This window comes from Ixodes scapularis, unplaced genomic scaffold (genome assembly GCF_016920785.2).
Source record: "Ixodes scapularis isolate PalLabHiFi unplaced genomic scaffold, ASM1692078v2 ptg000549l_1___fragment_3__unscaffolded, whole genome shotgun sequence".
Taxonomy (NCBI): domain Eukaryota; kingdom Metazoa; phylum Arthropoda; class Arachnida; order Ixodida; family Ixodidae; genus Ixodes; species Ixodes scapularis.
The window spans coordinates 175,371-196,223 of NW_024609998.1; the positions used below are offsets into that span (position 1 = coordinate 175,371).

At 46.5% G+C, this 20,853-nt stretch overlaps 2 pseudogenes; both read right to left on the bottom strand.

Moving 5' to 3' along the window:
- Positions 1–3,854: 3,854 nt before the first annotated feature.
- Positions 3,855–7,899, bottom strand: LOC115331525 (annotated as a pseudogene).
- A 10,241-nt stretch (positions 7,900–18,140) lies between these two features.
- Positions 18,141–19,514, bottom strand: LOC115311838 (annotated as a pseudogene).
- Positions 19,515–20,853: the final 1,339 nt, after the last annotated feature.

Below are 20,853 nucleotides of genomic sequence, written 5' to 3' on the forward strand. Positions count from 1 at the left end.
GCATTCCTGAGAGAAGACTTCAACCAATGAACTGCTATAAATTGTTTTCTTTTTTAACAACCTTGGCACACCACATCTTTTGCTAGACAACTCGACCGAGGGTGTACTTCATAATGTAGTGATTGCGCAGGCGAGCTGGTGGATGTTAACCATTTTGTTCTTAGCCCGAGACTGAGGCAGGAAAAGAGGAAAGTTTCAAAGTAGAAGAAAAATGAACAGTCGAGGACACGTCTCTATAGAGACGTGTTTTTCATTTTTCTTTTACTTTGAAACTTTCCTCTTTTCCTGCCTCAGTCTCGGGCTAAGAACAAAATGGTGTACTTCATGTTAGCACGAGGTATTGAATCATTATGAATCTTTGGCGTCATGTTGGTGATGTTTGACAAGGTCATATCTCAAGCGACCGCAGCCTTTTATAGTGCAGTACTTTTTCTTCTGATATGGACCTCATCTACAGATTCTGTACTTTGCCGCAGCTCTAGCTCTTTCTGCTGTTGTCGGACTGTCTCCTGCTGACAGGCATTCGTAAGTGCTTCCATTGACCAGTGACAAGTGCAGTTGTAGTAGGTTTTTTTTAAACCATTCAGTTTTCCAGGCCGATACACAAGCAGTCTTTGATGAGTTCTTCTCTCATTTCACCGAAGTTGCCTGTATCGGCTAAAATGTGCCTTGGAAAGAAGTAGGCTTTGTAGTGCACTAGTGTGACTTCAATCTTCTTGGAGCTTTCGGGGTTTAGACTGTGTCTCAGCTGAGCCTAAAGGCCCGTTCACACTCTTGCGACCGAGAGAGACCAAACCGGTTTTTAAGCCTCTTGCGATCTCTTAGGACCAGCTCCGCTCAGTGCATCCGGTCCCAAGAAGTCTTTCTCGGTCGTACTCGGTTGCAAGAGTGTGAACGCGCCTTAAGTGAAAGAAAGCACAGCGAAGGCTACCACACGAGCAAAGTAGAACGCAAAGTTGACACTCAGGCGCTTCTGCACCCCAGGCTTGTTGGGCTTTCTTTCACCCAGTCTCAGCTGTGAGGTTCATTCAAGAAAGCCGGCCCTGGACATAAGCTTACCGGCCATAAACTTGTCTGATGGTTGCTGAGGTTTTATGGGACTGTGAACTAGAAGGACTGACCAGCAGATTCCAATGATGTGATTGGCCTAAGCTGTTTTGGAGCACCTTTCAGAGCAGCCAAAACAGTGTTTTGGAGCAGCTAAAGTGGACTTTGGAGCAGCCAAAACAGTGTTTTGGAGCAGCTAAAACAGTGGTTCAGAGCAGCAAAACTGGCTTTTAGTGCATACATTCTTAGAAAAAAATATTTGTTTTAAGTGCTGGACAAACAAAGAACACTTTGCTCGCCGCAATAAACAATTTATAGTCAAGGTAAACCACCTGGGAGTCTTTCAACATATAACTGAAAGGCCAATGACATGACACATTTTGCAATGCTTCAGTTAAATTATACATATATATATATACCCGCTATAGGTAAATAAAAACCAAACTGCACATATTAAAATTTATTTGAAAATGACCAACTTAGTAGTAAATATCACACCATTAGGTTGTCTAGTTATGTAATAAATGGAAGCAGTCTCTAACTGTTGATACACGTGACCACTGCAGTGCAGTGCAAAATTGTCGGGCGAGAGGAGATTGCTGTTCGATCGAAACCATGCCAGTCCACTCCGTCGCCAACTGGTTCCCAAAATTGTAAACAAAATGTAACTGTCCAGCATACAAAAAAAAAAAAAAAAAGTCCATTCGCACATGCTTGTTAGATTGGCTAGCGAGGTACAAGCTAAACACAGCAAAAAAAGAATACGAGTGCATCGATGCAAGACATCACGAGCGAGGGTCAAGAAGTTCTTGAAGCGCTTGGTGTAACGACTGATCTTAAGAGAAACAAGCGTGTTGTCCGGGTTCAGAGTGCAGACATTGCCTTCTTTGCTTTAGCTCACTTCTCTTCACCAAGTCCCTTTCGCGGCAGATTTTTTACGTACCCGAGTCCCCCTTGAAAGAAAGCCTACCAAGAGAAACCTTGGTAATCAGTGCTTCGACACAGCAGTCTTTGAGCTTGAGGGATTTTTCGAGCAGCATATTGAACAAGAACAGGAATGTTGATGAATATTAGGGCGGTCCTTACGTTTCAGTTTAGAAAGCGCCATATGTGTAGCGACGTCGGGACGGCAACACCCAACGTCGCGCGACCATGGCGACTGGCAAGCAGGGACCAAATATAGTTTTCCCACAGCCGTTGCTTTCAGGAGCAAGTGCTTCAGCTCACAATGTAACTCCCGCCACGCAAAAACGTGATTTCGTTTCACAGCATGATGGCATGGATGGTACCCAGCACCCGAGCGTCGGGGCGTCCGCAGATGCCCGCCTCTATCGTCGAAAAAGTTTTAAAAAAAAGATGCGAGACGATGAGAGCGCACAACGCAAGACTGTGGTAAAAACCATGCAAGATCGGATGAACGATTGATGAAGGGTACTTTGTGTCAGGCGGCCGCTTGCGCCACCTAGCTATGTGTGCCCATTATGGTACTCAATATAGTTTCGGTTTTGAAAGTCCTTCGGTGCAGGCTTGTTACAGATTACCCATATTTTTGCAAAATGTAGCAAGATGTAGCAGGGTTAGCCCCATGGTGCAGTTTGCCGCAATTGGCGCAGCAATCACATCACGGAGATTCCGTAATCTTCAGCTTTGTATTTATAGCTGTCATCAGGGTTTTCCCCAAAAATATTTGAGAGGTGGACATCGAAAGGGAGGGGGACTGAGAGGAAGGGGCTCTAAAGCGCACTTAAAAACAATGCGCAGTATTTTCGCGCTTTCTTGGTCACACTGTGCCCTCGTAGCAATGATGCCAAATGCAGGCATCAGCTTGATAAGCATGGTGCTGCGAGATTCGCTCGATGTGGATGCTCCAAAGCACTATACGCTTCAAAGACTGCATCTTTTTGTTTATCCACGGCAGAATATAGAGTTTGCTGCTACATCACATTTGGGCTAGTGGGCGGCAGACCCACCACCGCCCACTGTGGCGAAAACGAAACCCTGACTGTTATTAAACACGAAGCTAGCTCAGAAATATTGGCTGGTGTCACAGCAATGCTTTGCTGTGCTCCGTTTATCCTAAAGCTGACAGTGCAGTGTATGCTGCGCTCACGCCGGACCAATTCATGGCCTGGCTTTTATCACTTGACCTCGTTCTCCGCTCGTGAGTACGTGAAGGGAGAGGGGAGGTGTGTCCATGAGCTGCAAGGTCGACAGTTGACTGGTCCAATGGGTATGCAGCTTCCACCGCACCATCAACCGGGAAGTAAACGGCGTATAGCGGTTGCAAGTGGTTGTAATGCAATGTAACACAAATGTATAACCAGCCGTATGTTCCACAGAGAAGTCAGCTCTCTTTCTCGTATACCACTGTAGCGATGATTGAATACAATGTCTATTTAGCAGCTTATTAGATCTTCGCTCACTCCTCTACAATTTTTACTTGATATTGGTACACCTTTTTCAGAACATGCAAGTAGAAAGAACAAAAAGTGTTTTTTACTCTATAGTTTGCATTATTCATCTTTTAGAAAATGGTTCACCAACCTTTGTCAGAAACTATGTATCACTGCACCTTTACTGCTCTGAAGAGATTGTTCTTCCCTGCTTGATATTTCATGGTTTTGTTATTTGGAAATCACAATATAACAATATGTAGTAGCTGGTCAAACCAAGAAGGAAGTAATAAACTTATATAATGCATGTTAATAGGTCAAGTACTGTCCATTTTCACAAATATTTCGAGAAGTAAATAGACAAATACATAATGCCAGTCATTGGAGATTTCTTGACAGTTTGTGTTTGTGCCACTACTTGCTCTGGCTTAGGACTTGCAACTTCCGCACATTTTTTTTAGAGGCTGCAGCGTCTTGGATAGCCTCATTTTGGTTCCGGCAGTAGTTAGCAAGGAAAGTGTTAGCTGACACACTCAAGATGTGCGTCATCACAACCTTGGGGTCATGTCCAAAGTCACACACATCCAGGTCATCATACTTGGTCAGCATCTCCCTAGTGACAGACATAAGCAGTCCCTTCTGGTTTCGAACTGCAAAGAACTGTGCTGCATTCTCCTTGTCTGTGAGCTTTTCCAGCACTAGCTGTGTATGGAGCACGGCATTCACGACTACGGCTTGGGGAAATTTCAGCCCTCCCCGGGAGATTCCTTTGATGAGGCTTGCATCGTCGAGCTCAATGCTTCTTTCTTCCAGGGTGAGGTTTTCTTCGCAAGCATCGCAACCAAGTTTTTTTAGGACTGCATGGGCACAGTAGCCTGCAATATAGGTAATCGCAGGCATCTGATCATGTTTGGCAGCGATGTCAGTAGCATCTACTGTGATGCTGAACTGGTTGCGTTCCTCCTGTGTCACCTCTTCGTGTGTTGCTTGTTCTTGTGCCCTGCCAAGTAACTCTGTGGCGGGCACCAGTGGTAGCATCTTTTGCAGCCTGATCTTGGTCTCCGACTCGTACAACTGGCGGATGGAAATGTGGTATTGTGTCCCAGCAAGCCTCCTGTACTTTCCAAATCTGGCTTCCAGAGAGTCTGTTTGAAATTTGCCGAGCAGAACATAGCTGAAACCAAGCTCCCTGAGGCAGTAGATGGACACCTTTACCAGGGTGGAGCAAGTCAGTCTGAGCGCTTTATGTGTCTCATTGGTCAGTCTCCCACTGTCTGTGTCCATTGCTTCCCAGGTGTCGAGCCACTGGACCATGTCACTGAGGAACTTGAGCTTCGGATCTGCCACAGAGCTGACAGGCTCCTGCATTGGATCTCGCAGCCTCTGCCCTTTCAAGGGGGTCTTCACATTCGCCACTTTCCACCACCTCACAATCAGCTCGATGAAGTCAGCCGTTTCCAGGACGTGCTGGATGCCGAGGTCGTGGCCAAGTGTCCTTAAAGCTTGCACGACGTGGTCATTGAAGATTTACAAGACCAACCTCACATTTTGGCGCTCCAGACTTGATGGCCTTGGCACTGAGTCCGTAGCCAAACTTAGCCAGTTGGTCAGTCTCGTGAAGCTGTAACTCCCTCAAGGCATCAAATGAAGCTTGTTGTTGTGATGTGGCAGGAGTCGCCGTTTCGATGCTTTCGAAGCTTGGGAATGCGAAGCACTTTCCAGGAGTTCCTTGGCTCAGGCAGTTGTTGCGAATGCATTTCAACAAGTGTACAGGGTCCACAATGAAAAAGAGGGGCCTGTCTGTGTCTGCTGGGTGGCTGTAGACCATATCGAATTTGGCGTGGGTGGCGAATTGTGACATCACCTTGCGGTTGATGGCATTATTGTCGGTTACGACGGCGATGATCTTGAATCCTAGTGCCTCTAGCCTTAGAATAATTTTCTTCACGAAGCAGTGCAGCTGTTGGGCATCTATCTGGCACACAGGGAGGACATGTACGACATCTTTGTTGGATGACAACAGGCTCTGTATCATGAACACATGTGCTGTTCGTGCTGCTTTGCATGAGTTGGCAGAGCTGCCTTGGACATTTCCTCCCTTATAATCGATGTAAGGTTTTAAATGTACTTCATCCAACATGAGGGTGGCAACTTTTTCGTGATCCTCAAGGTGTTCACTTTGCTTTTTTATGTAAGACAGAAGCTGTTCATCGTCTTGCTCTGTTGAGGGGTTCAGCTGTTGGTTGGAACACAGTCTCCTGATCGTAGAGGGATGTGGCAGCATGATACGGGAGGTGCCCCTCATAAACTTGTACGCATGTGGCGAAATGGTGTATATGAGGCTTGCAAAAATGAGAAAGTCTGGTGCATACTTGGGCTTTTTTCTCAGGAGCAGATCTACCTGTTGGCACAAAAATGCCAGCGCGTCTGCGATGTCCTGAACTTCATTGTCATTCCTGAGGTCATCAAGTAACGACAGGATGAGTCCAAGAATGGCGTCCTTCTTCTTGCTGGTGCCAGATGATGTGGCCGACTTGTCGAATGCTCTGATGTTGTCGAGCAGGTCAACCAGCGTTTTCAGACTGGTGATGGTGGTTGGTATCCAAAAGTCGCCTGAAAGCTTGGTTGTCTTTGTGCTGTAACAGTATACTGATACCGTTAAGTCAGGCTTCACAGTAACGGAGTACTTCAGCTGTGGGGCGTTGTTGGGGTCTTGGTTGATGTTCAGGAATGTAACACCTTGGTCGTTTTGAATGCAGTTCCAGAAGGGAGTAGCATTGATGTCTTGGATTTGGTCTATGAGTTGGTCAAATGAGATATCATTTTCCTCATTGGGTTCTCTTGGTCTCTTTTCAGGTGGCTCTGCCAGTGGTGGTTCTTGGGGCAGTGAAGAGGTGCTGCAGGCAAATATTGTCGGCACAGCATTGTTGGAAAGTCTCGGTCTATCGAGACGGGCTTGGAGGACTGCTCCGGTTCTGGGGTCTGTGTACTGTGTTGACGTGATCACGAATCTGTCTTCAAAGTGTGCTGCACACACCTACAATAAAGAAAGTATGACCGTTTCATGTGACTGCTGTTATGTGGTAGCCAAAGCAGCTGTAGAATTTGGTGAAGAATGTGAAATAATTTTGTAGTGATTGTAGTGAGGCATTTGACTGTTTCATTGCCTGTTACGAAAAAAAATGTCTCGCGGACATTTTTTTATATACTTTTATAGTATATAAAAAGAAAAACCACTTTCCTCAAACAAAGTTCACAAATAAAGGTGCTAAATTTTTTTTATGGACCTAGAGCGGAGGCATTTAGGCCGTCTTTATGCCATTGAGGGAAAAACGTTCATGTGAGGCACTGGGCCATTTGATTGAACTAAAGGTATAAAAGGGAGGCAAGAAGAATTTCTCACATTTGTTTTAAGCTGAAATGCAAATTGCCAATGTACCAGTTCCCACTTGAAAAAAAAAAACACACACTCCAGTTCGACCACATGGAGACTGGCAGACCTTTACAGCACCAGCAAAAACCAAACCTCTTGACATCATGTTCGTCTCGAACCAGCATCATAGCCTTTGACCATAAAACCTTAATAACAAACATATACCATAACCTAACTTATTTGCAAGCACCAGCAGATCCCACAACCAAGACAGGCATTTAGAAAAGCAAGCAAGCCATCTGGCTCGAGACAGTGATGATCAAGGTGACCCCTAACGCTTTCCAGCAACGGGCCAAACCAAGAAGCACAGTGAAAACAGGTGAAGCCTCGGAAGAAAGCAGCAATTAGCGAAAAGGTAGCCATGATGGCAAGTCATGTAGATCAGGCAGTTTAATGAGTTTGATAGCAATTACAGATAAATGTGCAAATAGAAAAAATGCATATAGGGTGAGGAAGACCATGTCCCACCCTCCAAAAGAGCACACAACCATCGATCCTCATGTCCTATAGACCGACACGCTGTTTACAAACAATCCCGCATTTGCCCACACCAGGTGTGGGCACTGAGCGTGCGCAGAAACAGGATTCACGTAAAGTGAAGGTTCTACGTATGCGCAGTGCCGTCAACAGCGCCACCGCAGCTGCGTGACATCAGGGCCACGTGTTGAGCTATACTTCGTGCGACCACAATTCGGAGCATGGCCGACTACATGAGCAGGTGCAGCCAATCTGGCGCCGAGACCATATCACATGATCTGCCGTTTTCGTGCGGCGGCGCGCGTAGCACACATTCACATGACGGGATTGCAGCGCGTCATTGCCTGTGATGGTGCACAGCATCTGCCATGCTCGGACTTACGGTGGAACGGAATGTAGCGGCACCCACTATGCTCAGTCATTAGTGATGTCATAAGTCTCTGGTTCTACCGTAAAGTCTACTTGATGAGCTGAATCCCACTGCTCTCTTAGCCTGACCTCCATCTCCTTTCCCTGCACCTCCTGCTTTTCCCTTTCCTGTCTCTCCATTTCAGCCTCATGCAGCTTCTCCCTCTCTTGCCTCTACATGTCCTCCCTTTCCCTGTTCTCCTACTGCTGTCGTTCCTCTACTACCTTATTGTGTGCTAGGCCCGTTATCTGACGGATGAAATGCAAGTGCCTGTGATTGCCCATTCGCTGCATGAACAAATGAATGTGTGCCAGGGACTGTGTTATCTCCTTCGTGTGCTCTAAAGGGCAGTCTGATAACCTCGGGTTAGCAGCGGCTGCCCTCAGGACCTGCTCCACTGGTGTGTTTCCACCATCCATGGACCTCTTTCACTTTACTGGCCGAACACCAGCAGGCCGAGGCACATGTCGCGGCACAACAGGGGGCTCAGTCACTTCCTTCACATCTGCAGGGGTTGGGCTTGCTGGATGTGTACTTTCTGGTCCACACTGTGCAGCCAACTACTACCTCATCATGTGCTAGGTCCCTTATTTGACGGATCAAAGGCCGGCGCCTGTGAACAACCATTCGCTGCATGAACGAACGGTTCTGTGCCAGGGACTCTGCTATCTTGTCCGTGTGCTCTGGATGGCAGTCTGAAAACCTTGGGTTAGCAGTGGCTGCTCTCAGGATCTCAGACCTCCTCTGCTTGTGTGTTTCCACTGTCCATGGACCTCTTTCGCTTAACTGACTAAACACCAGCAGGCCGAGGCACATGTCGGGGCGTAGCAGGGGGCTGGGTCACTTCCTTCACATCTGCAGGGGTTGGGCTTGGTGGATGTGTACTCTTTGGTCCATGCTGTGCAGCCAACTACTAGCTCATCATGTGCTAGGTCCCTTATCTGACGGATGAAAGGCCGGCGCCTGTGAACAACCATTTGCTGCATGAACTAACAAATTTGTGCCACGGACTCTGCTATCTTGTCCGTGTGCTCTGGATGGCAGTCTGAAAACCTCGGGTTAGCAGTGGCTGCTCTCAGGACCTGCTCCACTGGTGTGTTTCCACCATCCATGAACCTCTTTCACTTTACTGGCCGGACACCAGCAGGCCGAGGCACATGTCGGGGAGCAGCAGGGGGCTCGGTCACTTCTTTCTCATCTGCAGGGGTTGGGCTTGGTGGATGTGTACTCTCTGGTCCATGCTGTGCAGCCAACTACTGGCTCATCATGTGCTAGGTCCCTTATCTGACGGATGAAAGGCCGGCGCCTGTGAACAACCATTTGCTGCATGAACAAACAAATTTGTGCCACGGACTCTGCTATCTTGTCCGTGTGCTCTGGATGGCAGTCTGAAAACCTCGGGTTAGCAGTGGCTGCTCTCAGGACCTGCTCCACTGGTGTGTTTCCACCATCCATGGACCTCTTTCACTTTACTGGCCGAACACCAGCAGGCCGAGGCACATGTCGGGGAGCAGCAGGGGGCTCGGTCACTTCCTTCACATCTGCAGGGGTTGGGCTTGGTGGATGTGTACTCTCTGATCCATGCTGTGCAGCCAACTACTAGCTCATCATGTGCTAGGCCCCTTATCTGACGGATGAAATGCCGGCGCCTGTCAACAACCATTCGCTGCATGAACGAACGGTTGTGTGCCAGGGACTCTGCTATCTTGTCTGTGTGCTCTGGAGGGCAGTCTGAGAACCTCGGGTTAGCAGCGGCTGCTCTCAGGACCTGCTCCACTGGTGTGTTTCCACCATCCATGGACCTCTTTCACTTTACTGGCCGAACACCAGCTGGCTGAGGCACATGTCGGGGAGCAGCAGGGGGCTCGGTCACTTCCTTCACATCTGCAGGGGTTGGGCTTGGTGAATGTGTACTCTCTGATCCATGCTGTGCAGCCAACTACTACCTTATCATGTGCTAGGCCCCTTATCTGACGGATGAAATGCCGGCGCCTGTCAACAACCATTCGCTGCATGAACGAACGGTTGTGTGCCAGGGACTCTGGTATCTTGTCCGTGTGCTCTGGAGGGCAGTCTGAGAACCTCGGGTTAGCAGCGGCTGCTCTCAGGACCTGCTCCACTGGTGTGTTTCCACCATCCATGGACCTCTTTCACTTTACTGGCCGAACACCAGCAGGCCGAGGCACATGTCGGGGAGCAGCAGGGAGTTGGGTCACTTCCTTCACATCTGCAGGGGTTGGGCTTGGTGGATGTGTACTTTCTGATCCATGCTGTGCAGCCAACTACTAGCTCATCATGTGCTAGGCCCCTTATCTGACGGATGAAATGCCGGCGCCTGTCAACAACCATTCGCTGCATGAACGAACGGTTGTGTGCCAGGGACTCTGCTATCTTGTCCGTGTGCTCTGGAGGGCAGTCTGAGAACCCCGGGTTAGCAGTGGCTGCTCTCAGGACCTGCTCCACTGGTGTGTTTCCAGCATCCATGGACCTCTTTCACTTTACTGGCCGAATACCAGCAGGCCGAGGCACATGTCTGGGAGCAGCAGGGGGTTGGGTCACTTCCTTCACATCTGCAGGGGTTGGGCTTGGTGGATGTGTACTCTCTGATCCATGCTGCGCAGCCAACTACTAGCTCATCATGTGCTAGGCCCCTTATCTGACGGATGAAATGCCGGCGCCTGTCAACAACCATTCGCTGCATGAACGAACGGTTGTGTGCCAGGGACTCTGCTATCTTGTCCGTGTGCTCTGGAGGGCAGTCTGAGAACCCCGGGTTAGCAGTGCCTGCTCTCAGGACCTGCTCCACTGGTGTGTTTCCAGCATCCATGGACCTCTTTCACTTTACTGGCCGAATACCAGCAGGCCGAGGCACATGTCTGGGAGCAGCAGGGGGTTGGGTCACTTCCTTCACATCTGCAGGGGTTGGGCTTGGTGGATGTGTACTCTCTGATCCATGCTGCGCAGCCAACTACTAGCTCATCATGTGCTAGGCCCCTTATCTGACGGATGAAATGCCGGCGCCTGTCAACAACCATTCGCTGCATGAACGAACGGTTGTGTGCCAGGGACTCTGCTATCTTGTCCGTGTGCTCTGGAGGGCAGTCTGAGAACCTCGGGTTAGCAGCGGCTGCTCTCAGGACCTGCTCCACTGGTGTGTTTCCACCATCCATGGACCTCTTTCACTTTACTGGCCGAACACCAGCAGGCCGAGGCACATGTCGGGGAGCAGCAGGGGGCTGGGTCACTTCCTTCACATCTGCAGGGGTTGGGCTTGGTGGATGTGTACTCTCTGATCCATGCTGCGCAGCCAACTACTAGCTCATCATGTGCTAGGCCCCTTATCTGACGGATGAAATGCCGGCGCCTGTCAACAACCATTCGCTGCATGAACGAACGGTTGTGTGCCAGGGACTCTGCTATCTTGTCCGTGTGCTCTGGAGGGCAGTCTGAGAACCTCGGGTTAGCAGCGGCTGCTCTCAGGACCTGCTCCACTGGTGTGTTTCCACCATCCATGGACCTCTTTCACTTTACTGGCCGAACACCAGCAGGCCGAGGCACATGTCGGGGAGCAGCAGGGGGCTGGGTCACTTCCTTCACATCTGCAGGGGTTGGGCTTGGTGGATGTGTACTCTCTGATCCATGCTGCGCAGCCAACTACTAGCTCATCATGTGCTAGGCCCCTTATCTGACGGATGAAATGCCGGCGCCTGTCAACAACCATTCGCTGCATGAACGAACGGTTGTGTGCCAGAAACTCTGGTATCTTGTCCGTGTGCTCTGGAGGGCAGTCTGAGAACCTCGGGTTAGCAGCGGCTGCTCTCAGGACCTGCTCCACTGGTGTGTTTCCACCATCCATGGACCTCTTTCACTTTACTGGCCGAACACCAGCAGGCCGAGGCACATGTCGGGGAGCAGCAGGGGGCTGGGTCACTTCCTTCACATCTGCAGGGGTTGGGCTTGGTGGATGTGTACTCTCTGATCCATGCTGTGCAGCCAACTACTAGCTCATCATGTGCTAGGCCCCTTATCTGACGGATGAAATGCCGGCGCCTGTCAACAACCATTCGCTGCATGAACGAACGGTTCTGTGCCGGGGACTCTGCTATCTTGTCCGTGTGCTCTGGAGGGCAGTCTGAGAACCTCGGGTTAGCAGCGGCTGCCCACAGGACCTGCTCTATTGGTGTGTTTCCACTATCCATGGACGTCTTTCGCTTTACTGGCTGAACACCAGCAGGTTGAGGCGCAGGAGGCAACTCGGTCACTTCCTTCATATCTGCAGGGGTTGGGCTTGGTGAATGTGTACTCTGTCTCTAGTCCACGCTCTGCAGCCAAGGAAACAGCTGAGTCCTGGAAGGGCGAAGGTGGGTCCTGGAAACGCATTTGCCACTGTCAATAAAAGCCAAGCACTCTAGATCAGCAACCCTTTGAAGCAGCTGGCCGAGGAGACGCGAAGTTAATGTGGGGTCGGGCCAGATGGGGAACAAGTGTTTGTGTGTGTCTGTGGGATATGCTGGTGCACACTTAAAATTATCTGCAGTTGCGAAGAAAAGGTTATTTAGGCTTAAATGCTTTAGCACTGCACTGATTTCTAAAATCTAGCCTACATAACACTTGAGCACCTTCTCAATACACATATTAGTTGTCAATTTTTTTTGCCAAGATGCAAACAGGAAAGTTGAATGTACTAATTAAAAGCCACGCAGAGGTGTAGAGCTCTTTGATCCGTCATTTGCAAAAGCATATGTGACTATGTGTGCTTTATCCTCAAAAACATCCGTTTACACTGCAAGCATCAGTGTACTCTTTAGATTCGAAAACGCCAACATGGGAAGCCAATGTAAAAATTAACTAGGGGTGTGCGAATACTCGAATATACGAATTCGAATCGAATAGAAAGTTCCCGAATAATTCGATTCGCGAATCGAATTCCTAGTATTCGGTCACTCGAATATTCAATATATTCGGCCAAAGACGCGCAATCGCCGCGGAGCTGACAAAAAAAGCCGTTTTCCCCCCCGATGTAAGCGCCGTGATGTTAGACAAACCATGTGAAAAACAGCTCTTGGTCCTACCATTCCACAAAAATCTAACACACAGGTTAGAAAAAAGAAAAGTAACGAACGCCACAATCTTTATAGCATGCAGATTTACTCATAATCGTAAAGCAATCTACCTTTGAATCACAACCGAAACATCCCGTTTGCGCCGCTTCCAGAGAGGAATTATTGGGAGGCCGAAATCCCGCGCCATGCCTAATTCTTTTCACGAGTTAAGCCCTTCGTTTCAAATTGAAACACCGATGTAAAACACACCTGCCGCACTCACAGAAATCGGCGACTGCACGATCACAGAGAGAAAGCCACGTTAAACACGCCGATAAAACCAGCCGAGTTATCGTCGTCGTTCTTTTGGAACCTCAAGCCGCAAATTCTGATTCGGAACGGAACGGAACGGGAAAATAGTGTGCCTAGATTTGAGAGGGTTTCGAACCGTTCGATAGCCACGTTTGAATTACGAACTGTGAGAAGGTGACGAAAAAACGAAAGCGTCGATCGGGATCGGGCAGGCAGGGCAGGGAGAGCAGGCGTCGTCACCCTTCTGTTTGCTCGCCCTTTTCCTCGCGACAACACAACACATGCGCACTTACGACCAATCTGCACTGGAGCCATCTCCGTCGTTTCAGTTTTGCTTGCTCCCTCTTTTAAATCAAGGCTCTCTAAAACAGGATACATAGACGGAAAAATAGATGCATAGCGGCAGTTGAACGGTGTCTTGCGCCACCTAAACATGCTTTTTTTTTTCTTACTTCAGATTATATTGTTTAAGCCTGTTTACTAAGATTTAACACCTATCTGTTTATTTACGTGAAATAAAATCCCGGGTGCCCTTTTTCTTCCTTATAATGAAAACCAAATATCGCAAAATACCCCTTTTCTGAGATATGCAAACATTTCTAAAAAAAAGTCGCGGTGTTAGGTTCGGCTTAAAAAAGACATGCGTGGCTGTAACTTTGGTTTTTGTGTGACGTTTAGGGAAGATAGATTATATTTGTGCCATAAAATTGGATCTTTAGTGCCAAACATCCAACAGCAACTGCTTTTATTTATTTATTTTTTTTTTCACCAGAATTTTTTTTACATTTTAGCTTTTGTTCTGCACAAGATGCATATTCTGCAACAGGTGCATACTCTGCCCATATAATAATCTCATTCGCAGCACACTTTGAAAAATTCCTACAAATAAAATCACTATTCGATATTCGATTCAATATTTGGTTTTTTTTCTTGATTCGATTCGGTATTCGATTCGAAAACTACTATTCGGTATTTGCACACCCCTAAAATTAACTGAATGAGTCCTCTTACTCCTCATGAAAAAACACTGCGAACGAGTCCTCCATCTCATAATCTACTTAAAGATGAGCAAGCTCCGCTGAATAAAAATCTTGAACTTGCCAGAAGTCTGTCTGATCTTATTTCTGAAAAATACAGATGTTGTTCGAGTCCTCCTTCCTCAAATCACATAATACTGTGAGTTTAAAGAGTTTTTGTTAGCGGTGTCTTTGCAACAAGAAAATTGAGTGATTTGACTCGCTACAATCCGTTTCAACATAACTTTGCAAAACAGTTAGATGAATGGCCTGGCCAGCTAATGACTGTAGGAGCGAGACATGCAAAAGTATACTGTTCGAGGTTGCAATCCTCTTGCAAAGGGCTGTCACATACCTCACTCAGTTGCTCCGACTGCCTTGTGAGGGATGCAGCTCTAACCTTTTTCAAGGTTATGCTGAAATGAAGTATACTGCGCTGTCGGAATAGTTGAGATAAAGCTTTAAAGCTTTTTCATCCGCGAGGATCCCAGGTTCAAGTTTGAAGTGAAATATCAACCACTAATGTCAAACCAAATTAAAATCGGAAAGCTACGATGGCTTTCCTTGTACGAAATACACAGACCAAAAAAAATCTTCTGTTCGGCCCAGCGACTGCACTTGGGCAGAGGGTTTACACTGTGCCACGAGATGATCCCTCATCTAGGTGGTTAGGCAGTGTGCTCAGTATTTAAGAGATAAGGGTCATTAAAAATGCATCAAGGGGGGTGGGGAAAGGGGGGGCAGGGTGGTGCTGTCGGCATTATGAAATGAAGCAGCTGTAAAGCCAAAGGAAGTGCCACTAGGTGGAAGCACTGCATAGACAAACACACGCAAAAAACGAAAACAAATAGCTTTTGTAAGTTACAGTCTATGCTCATTCTTAAAGACCAAAAAGAAAGTAAAGAAGGGCAAATAGTCACCACAGGATCTTGGTCATCAGTTGGCTTGGTTGCACCTGTGGTACATCCAGATGCCTGGCTGCAAGATGGAGGCACTCATAGAATTCATTAGAAGAGTTTCATCGCACATGATCACTTGTGAATGGCACATGGAAACGTGACTATAAACACACTAACATACTGATGAGGAGACGTTAAAATACATTCTGTGCTATCTTACCTCCAATTTGAGTGCTGGACTGGCTTTGCTTACGTTCCTGTAGCCTCTGACTTGCGTAATTGACAGAAAGAACTTTGTAGCTGCATACTAAGTAAACTGCATGACGATGCGAGATACGGTAACCAATGGGAAATATGAAAAGTGTACCTTTGCGGAACAGTGGAGGTGCCAGTCAGGAAGCTCAAGCTGCCAAAGTAGATCCCCTTTAACTTGTAGACGTCTGAGGTTCCACAGATACTGGGCTCTGTTCCTGCCACCTTGGCCACCTCCTTGGCATAGTTATCCCTCAGGTACTTCCACTTTGCCTTTCAGATGTCGTCTTGAGAGGAATATGTTGATTCTAGTGTGGGACACTCCTGACGGACATGATATACTCGTGCCGAAATGTGAAAGAGATGACAAAAATTATATAGGCAATAGTAAGGCTTCGTGGGCAACAAACAGCATGCTCAAAATGCACGTCCAAAGCACTTGCACAACAAATTTAGTCCCACCCTTAAAAATGAATGGTCAAGCTCTCAAGCAAATGAGTAGTACGTTCACTGCTAGGCTGACAGGGCGGTAGAAGCTACATGCTCGTAGGAACAATCAATAAAAGTTCGGACGCATACAACTTGTCGTACTCTCTGGGTAGTTACGGGCATAGAATGGATCGGGCACTGAGCGGCAGGTGACTGACTGATCTAGAGACAGAGTATGTAGCTTTCACTGCCCATCAGCTTAGCAGTGATTCAAGTACAGACATTTAATACGGATCTAACTAGCATCTGCTATTTGTGAGATGCTATGTATACTTTGTGGGTCGATTGGAACAAATCTATAGAACAAGAATAATTAGAAAATTTGTTTTAGGCGGTTAGGGTACTGTAATTTATCATTTTGTTTCATGAAATATTTGAAAAAATGCTTGGCTCAATCAAAAGTTACAATTAAAATTGGTGATTTATTGTCTGCGGACATAAATGGAGTTCAGCCTTTTCCATACAACCGAGGCAAAACTTTATCATGGGCTGAACAAAACTCAATGAACAAAAAGAGCCATAAAGGTGACGCAGTGATTATCTTGCCTTCCTTCTCATTTTTGTTTGAAACAACCGTCAAAAAAGCGGAAAGACGTGAAAAAACAGTATCTGGGTCCCTACAAATATTAGTCCTCATCTGTCAATCTTTCAATAAATAAATTTTTTTCCCCATATTGTTACAAAAACAATCCAACATTTGGCTGCACCCTCAGGACAAATTACAATACCATGGCACATATAAGTGATTGAGAAATTTTGTTTTCTTTGTGGTCATACACTGTTACTACAAGATTCACATATCAAGCAAAACATGCACAAAACACAAAATACGGAATCACAATGTCCGGGGATACAGAACTGTACTTGCAGTGCACGATGCCCAACAGATGGGCGATCTTCTTTCATGCAATCTTTTTCCATGCATTCTCCCATTTTGGATTGTTTTGTGGTCGCACCGAAGCTTCCCCTACAATGAAAGGTAGTTTTGGACGAGCTCGATCATTTGAAAGCACTTGCTCTCGTCATCGAATAGGGCAGCGTCTCCGTCCCTCTTTGCAGCTTCGTCCTTCCTCTGTGCGTCCACAGCAGCCTTTTCAGCTGCAGAAGTCACCTTCCTCGCGTCGGTAACGGGGGGAAAGTTCATAGACGCAGCGATGCTTGCACGCACGCGAAGAGCATCTGCACCAGACGGTGAGGGAATGCGCAGCCGGAACTAGTGCTTTTCACCAATTGGCCAGGAGACGGGAGCGCCCTACTATATCAGCGTGTTTTCTTGCATCTTCGAAAGAAGTTGAAAACATCCAACTTTCTTATGCGCTCCCGGAAGACGCAGGTAATCAGCGTGACGTCACGAAATCCGCGATTCCTGGGAGCCGCACGGCCTACACGTGCACAAACTCTAGCAGAGATAGGGTGTTTGACAGAGTGACATGCAGTTCTTCAGCTGTGCTGCAGCTTAGATAGCCATGCTATCCCACTGCTTCTTCCCATGTGTCCAAGTAAGCCAAGAAGCTCTTGATGCAGTATTTTGTGCGCCTCTAATGTATCTTTGCATTATGGCTTCAATCAGTGTTTGCATTCTTTCAACGAAGCTGATAGCATATTGCACTTCCATGTCACCTCTGAGTCTCGTCATCGTATGAAAAAAGACTTCGGAGTGCTTCATCACTGGAGAGTCCAAACGCATAGTTGACCCTCATTTTCTCGAAGCTATTTGGCCGCACGACTGACTTGTTCACGTTTGGCATAGCTTTCAGCATGGTGCCATGACTTTCATCCCACTTCCGTCTTTCTTCCTTTATTGATTTTGTAGGCTATGGTCGGCAGGGCAGAGGAGGAAATAGGTATTTCTGCCTGACAAGCCACCTCTGCCTGTTACAGCTGTATATCAATTTTTCAAAAGCGGCAGCAACAAATACAACAGCTACCAAAGAACACACAACCCAGAAACATTGCAACAAAACCAGGTGCCCGGAACAGTTGCAGCACAACCCAGGCACCAAACACCCATACAGTCATAGGCAAACACAGCACGTATGTCTCCCCTCCAAAACAAGAAACAAAAGGTGAAGTGGCGAAGCTGGTGAGTTGGTTCATGACTTATAAAATGTGAAAGCGCTAACAAAAACGAGAACAAAAAAAAAAAGGCGAACAGGACGGGTGCTTGTCCTGTTCACCTTCCGTTTTTGTTCTCGTCCTTGTTAGCGATTTTAAATTTTCTAAATATAAGGTAAAAGCATAAAAGCAATCACATGCCACTACACACCAACACGAAAACAAAAATCAAAAGAAAACAAACTCCACGCAAACCAGTGAACACACCAGTTACCATAAAGGTGATACAGTCACAAATCAGAAAGCACTTGACATATTAGGCGCCTGCAACAACTGCAGCGCAGTTCAGTCATCAAACACCCACACAGCCATAAGCAACAATGCAGCCGCCATGATTAAAAAAAAAGGAAGCATTAGTAGAAAAGGAGCAAACTCCATGCGAACCAGAAAACACACTACCCCCACTGAAAGCAATTCCGTTCCACATCAGAAAATGCTTGATGTTGGTTTTGAATTGCACAACGCTGTTCAAATAATTGCATTCTGCTCCCAAAGTATTTCTAAGACCGGTTATCTGGTGGTCGAGTTTCTGTTTCTCATAGTTAGTCCTGATTCGAGGCATCTGCCATTGGGTGTGCCAGAGAGACACTTGGGACAACCGGGATTGTCCCGAGTTTCATCAAATTCCATATAGAGTTTATTTTTGTGAAGGGATTGCGCTAGTTTAAAATAATAAACCTTGTCTGCTTTTAGCATATTATGTAAGGCATAATGTTTTTGGCAGTCGAAGTCCTGCAGGTTTCCAGAATAATTAGTATACATACTGTTGTAATTAAGAAACTCCGTTTAAGTCAACCATTTATTCACTCAGACATCCAAGCAGAAGACTATACATCCAAGGCCAAAAGCAATGCGTTCCAATCGTCATACACACATTGTCCTCGTCGTTTTCAAATCAGTCCCAGCTCGGCCAACAACACAGCAGTACAACGGTGCGCCCTTTTCAGTGGCAGCACCGATTACAATCAAATGCATGGCACGCGCGATCAACGCAGGAAAACAAAGCGCGTGGCGATACGACACCGCGAATAGGAGTCATGCTCTGACACAACACATACTTAGAACCCTAGTTTGTAGTACTGAAAGCTGATTATAGTGATTGTAGTACCCCATACCAAAATTCCAAATGAAAGATAAGAATAGAACAGTGAGTGATAAAGGCACTTTTTCAGCCAGAGCGGCATTAAATTTGTTATTCCAGAGTGGTAATTTTGTTAACGGCCCCAAACGCTGTATATTATTTTCATCTACCTTTTTTTCTCTTCAAGGAGGGCGACCGCTTCCTGCAGGCGGCCATCGCCGCCATCAAAACCAAGTGCTTCCTTCCCCCCAAAGGTGGAATGTGTGGGCAAGGGCAAAAAAAAAGACGAGAATATAGAGGATTGACAACCGGGTGACGAGCTAGAACACAGCGAGGATTGGTGTTTGGTTTCTTGTCTCCCAAGAGACCTTGATAGCTGTGTCTTAGTATGCCTAACATGTGTATTCCATGGTAGTTCTTCGTTAAACCGAACTTTAGGAAATTTTTGTTCTGTTCTAAGATCACATTGCTAAATTTAAAAATGACAGCGTCGTTATCACATTTATTTGTAGGCCGAAATATTACATATTTGGTAATAGACTCATTCAGTTGCAGTTTATTTGATATTAGCCAATGGGACACATTCACCAAGTATCTGTTATGTCTTCGAGATGTTGTTTAGTCTTTCCAGTGAAGAAAACGTTTGTGTCATCTGCATACATGACAATGTTAGGTGAACCTAGAATATTGACTAGATCGCTAATATATACTAAGAATAATAATGGAGCCATAATGGATCCCTGCGGCACACCATATTTGATGACAACTTGTTTGATGACACATCTTCAACTTTAACATATTGATACTGATGTTCAAGATAATTCTTTAGTAACCGTAAAGAAATTCCACGTATACCATAGTGCTCAGGCTTTCTTAAGAAAAAATCGTGCTGTACCATATGAAACACTCTTTTAAGCTTTAAATATAGGCTTATTGTGTAAAACCTATTTTCTATATTTTCTATGATCTTATCTTTTATTTCAGGGGTGTGACATATGCGCCAATTGTGCCATTTTCATACAAACCTAATTTTCTGCGCCTAGTTGCGCCAGAAACGTTAAATCGGTCAAAATTGTGCCACATTGCGCCAAAGTAACTCAAAAACTAAAAAAAAAATAAAAAATGTTTGCAGCGGCGCTAGATTTAGCGGGAAATGAGAGCTTGGTTGGTAACATTCAATCTTGTAGCAAAGTACACGGCACGGGTACAGGGTGGCGCAAGCAACTGCCAAATTCGAAGGCTTCAGCTGTAGTATCCTTCTATACCTATGATACGTGTCTTTTCCCGATTTTCTGACTACTTTCCACTGTCATTTGTGGCTGCATGCCACCGGTGCGCTGTCACGCGGTCTCGCTGTCTGACCGCGGGAGGTGCGACGCACAGGCTATCAAGTTGAGAAAACTTGAGTATCTGTTTCGTTTTTAGAGTAAACCTTTTCTTAAAAGTGCTATTGAGCGCCTCCATTGTGTAATTGTTCATTTGTGTTCGTTATCTCGTCAAAATGGATGGCACCGTCGCCGTGAGTCCTTTTGGTTATCACACACGTGCTTCCAGTTTGAGCAATCGAATGAATCGGTCACATACCCGTATTTAGCGTGCATGTGATGCTCATAGTTTTTCTACCAATTCACTATTTACCTTGTGAATCGCTTTTGTGGGGAGTTTTTTTGTTTTTTTTTCTCTCTCTGCACGTGCTTTCTACGAGCGTGGATGGATGTTTAGTTGTAGTAAACAGTGTTTCCCTGTTCATGCTCTCGAATCACCGCTTTAAAAAGTTTTGCACTACAAGTGCGCTTTGGCACCAGTTCGTATAAGCTCGAGGTACCTGGTGCCCACCTAACTTTGCAGCAAGTCTTTGTTTCCTGTCCTCATCTATGCGCACAAGACT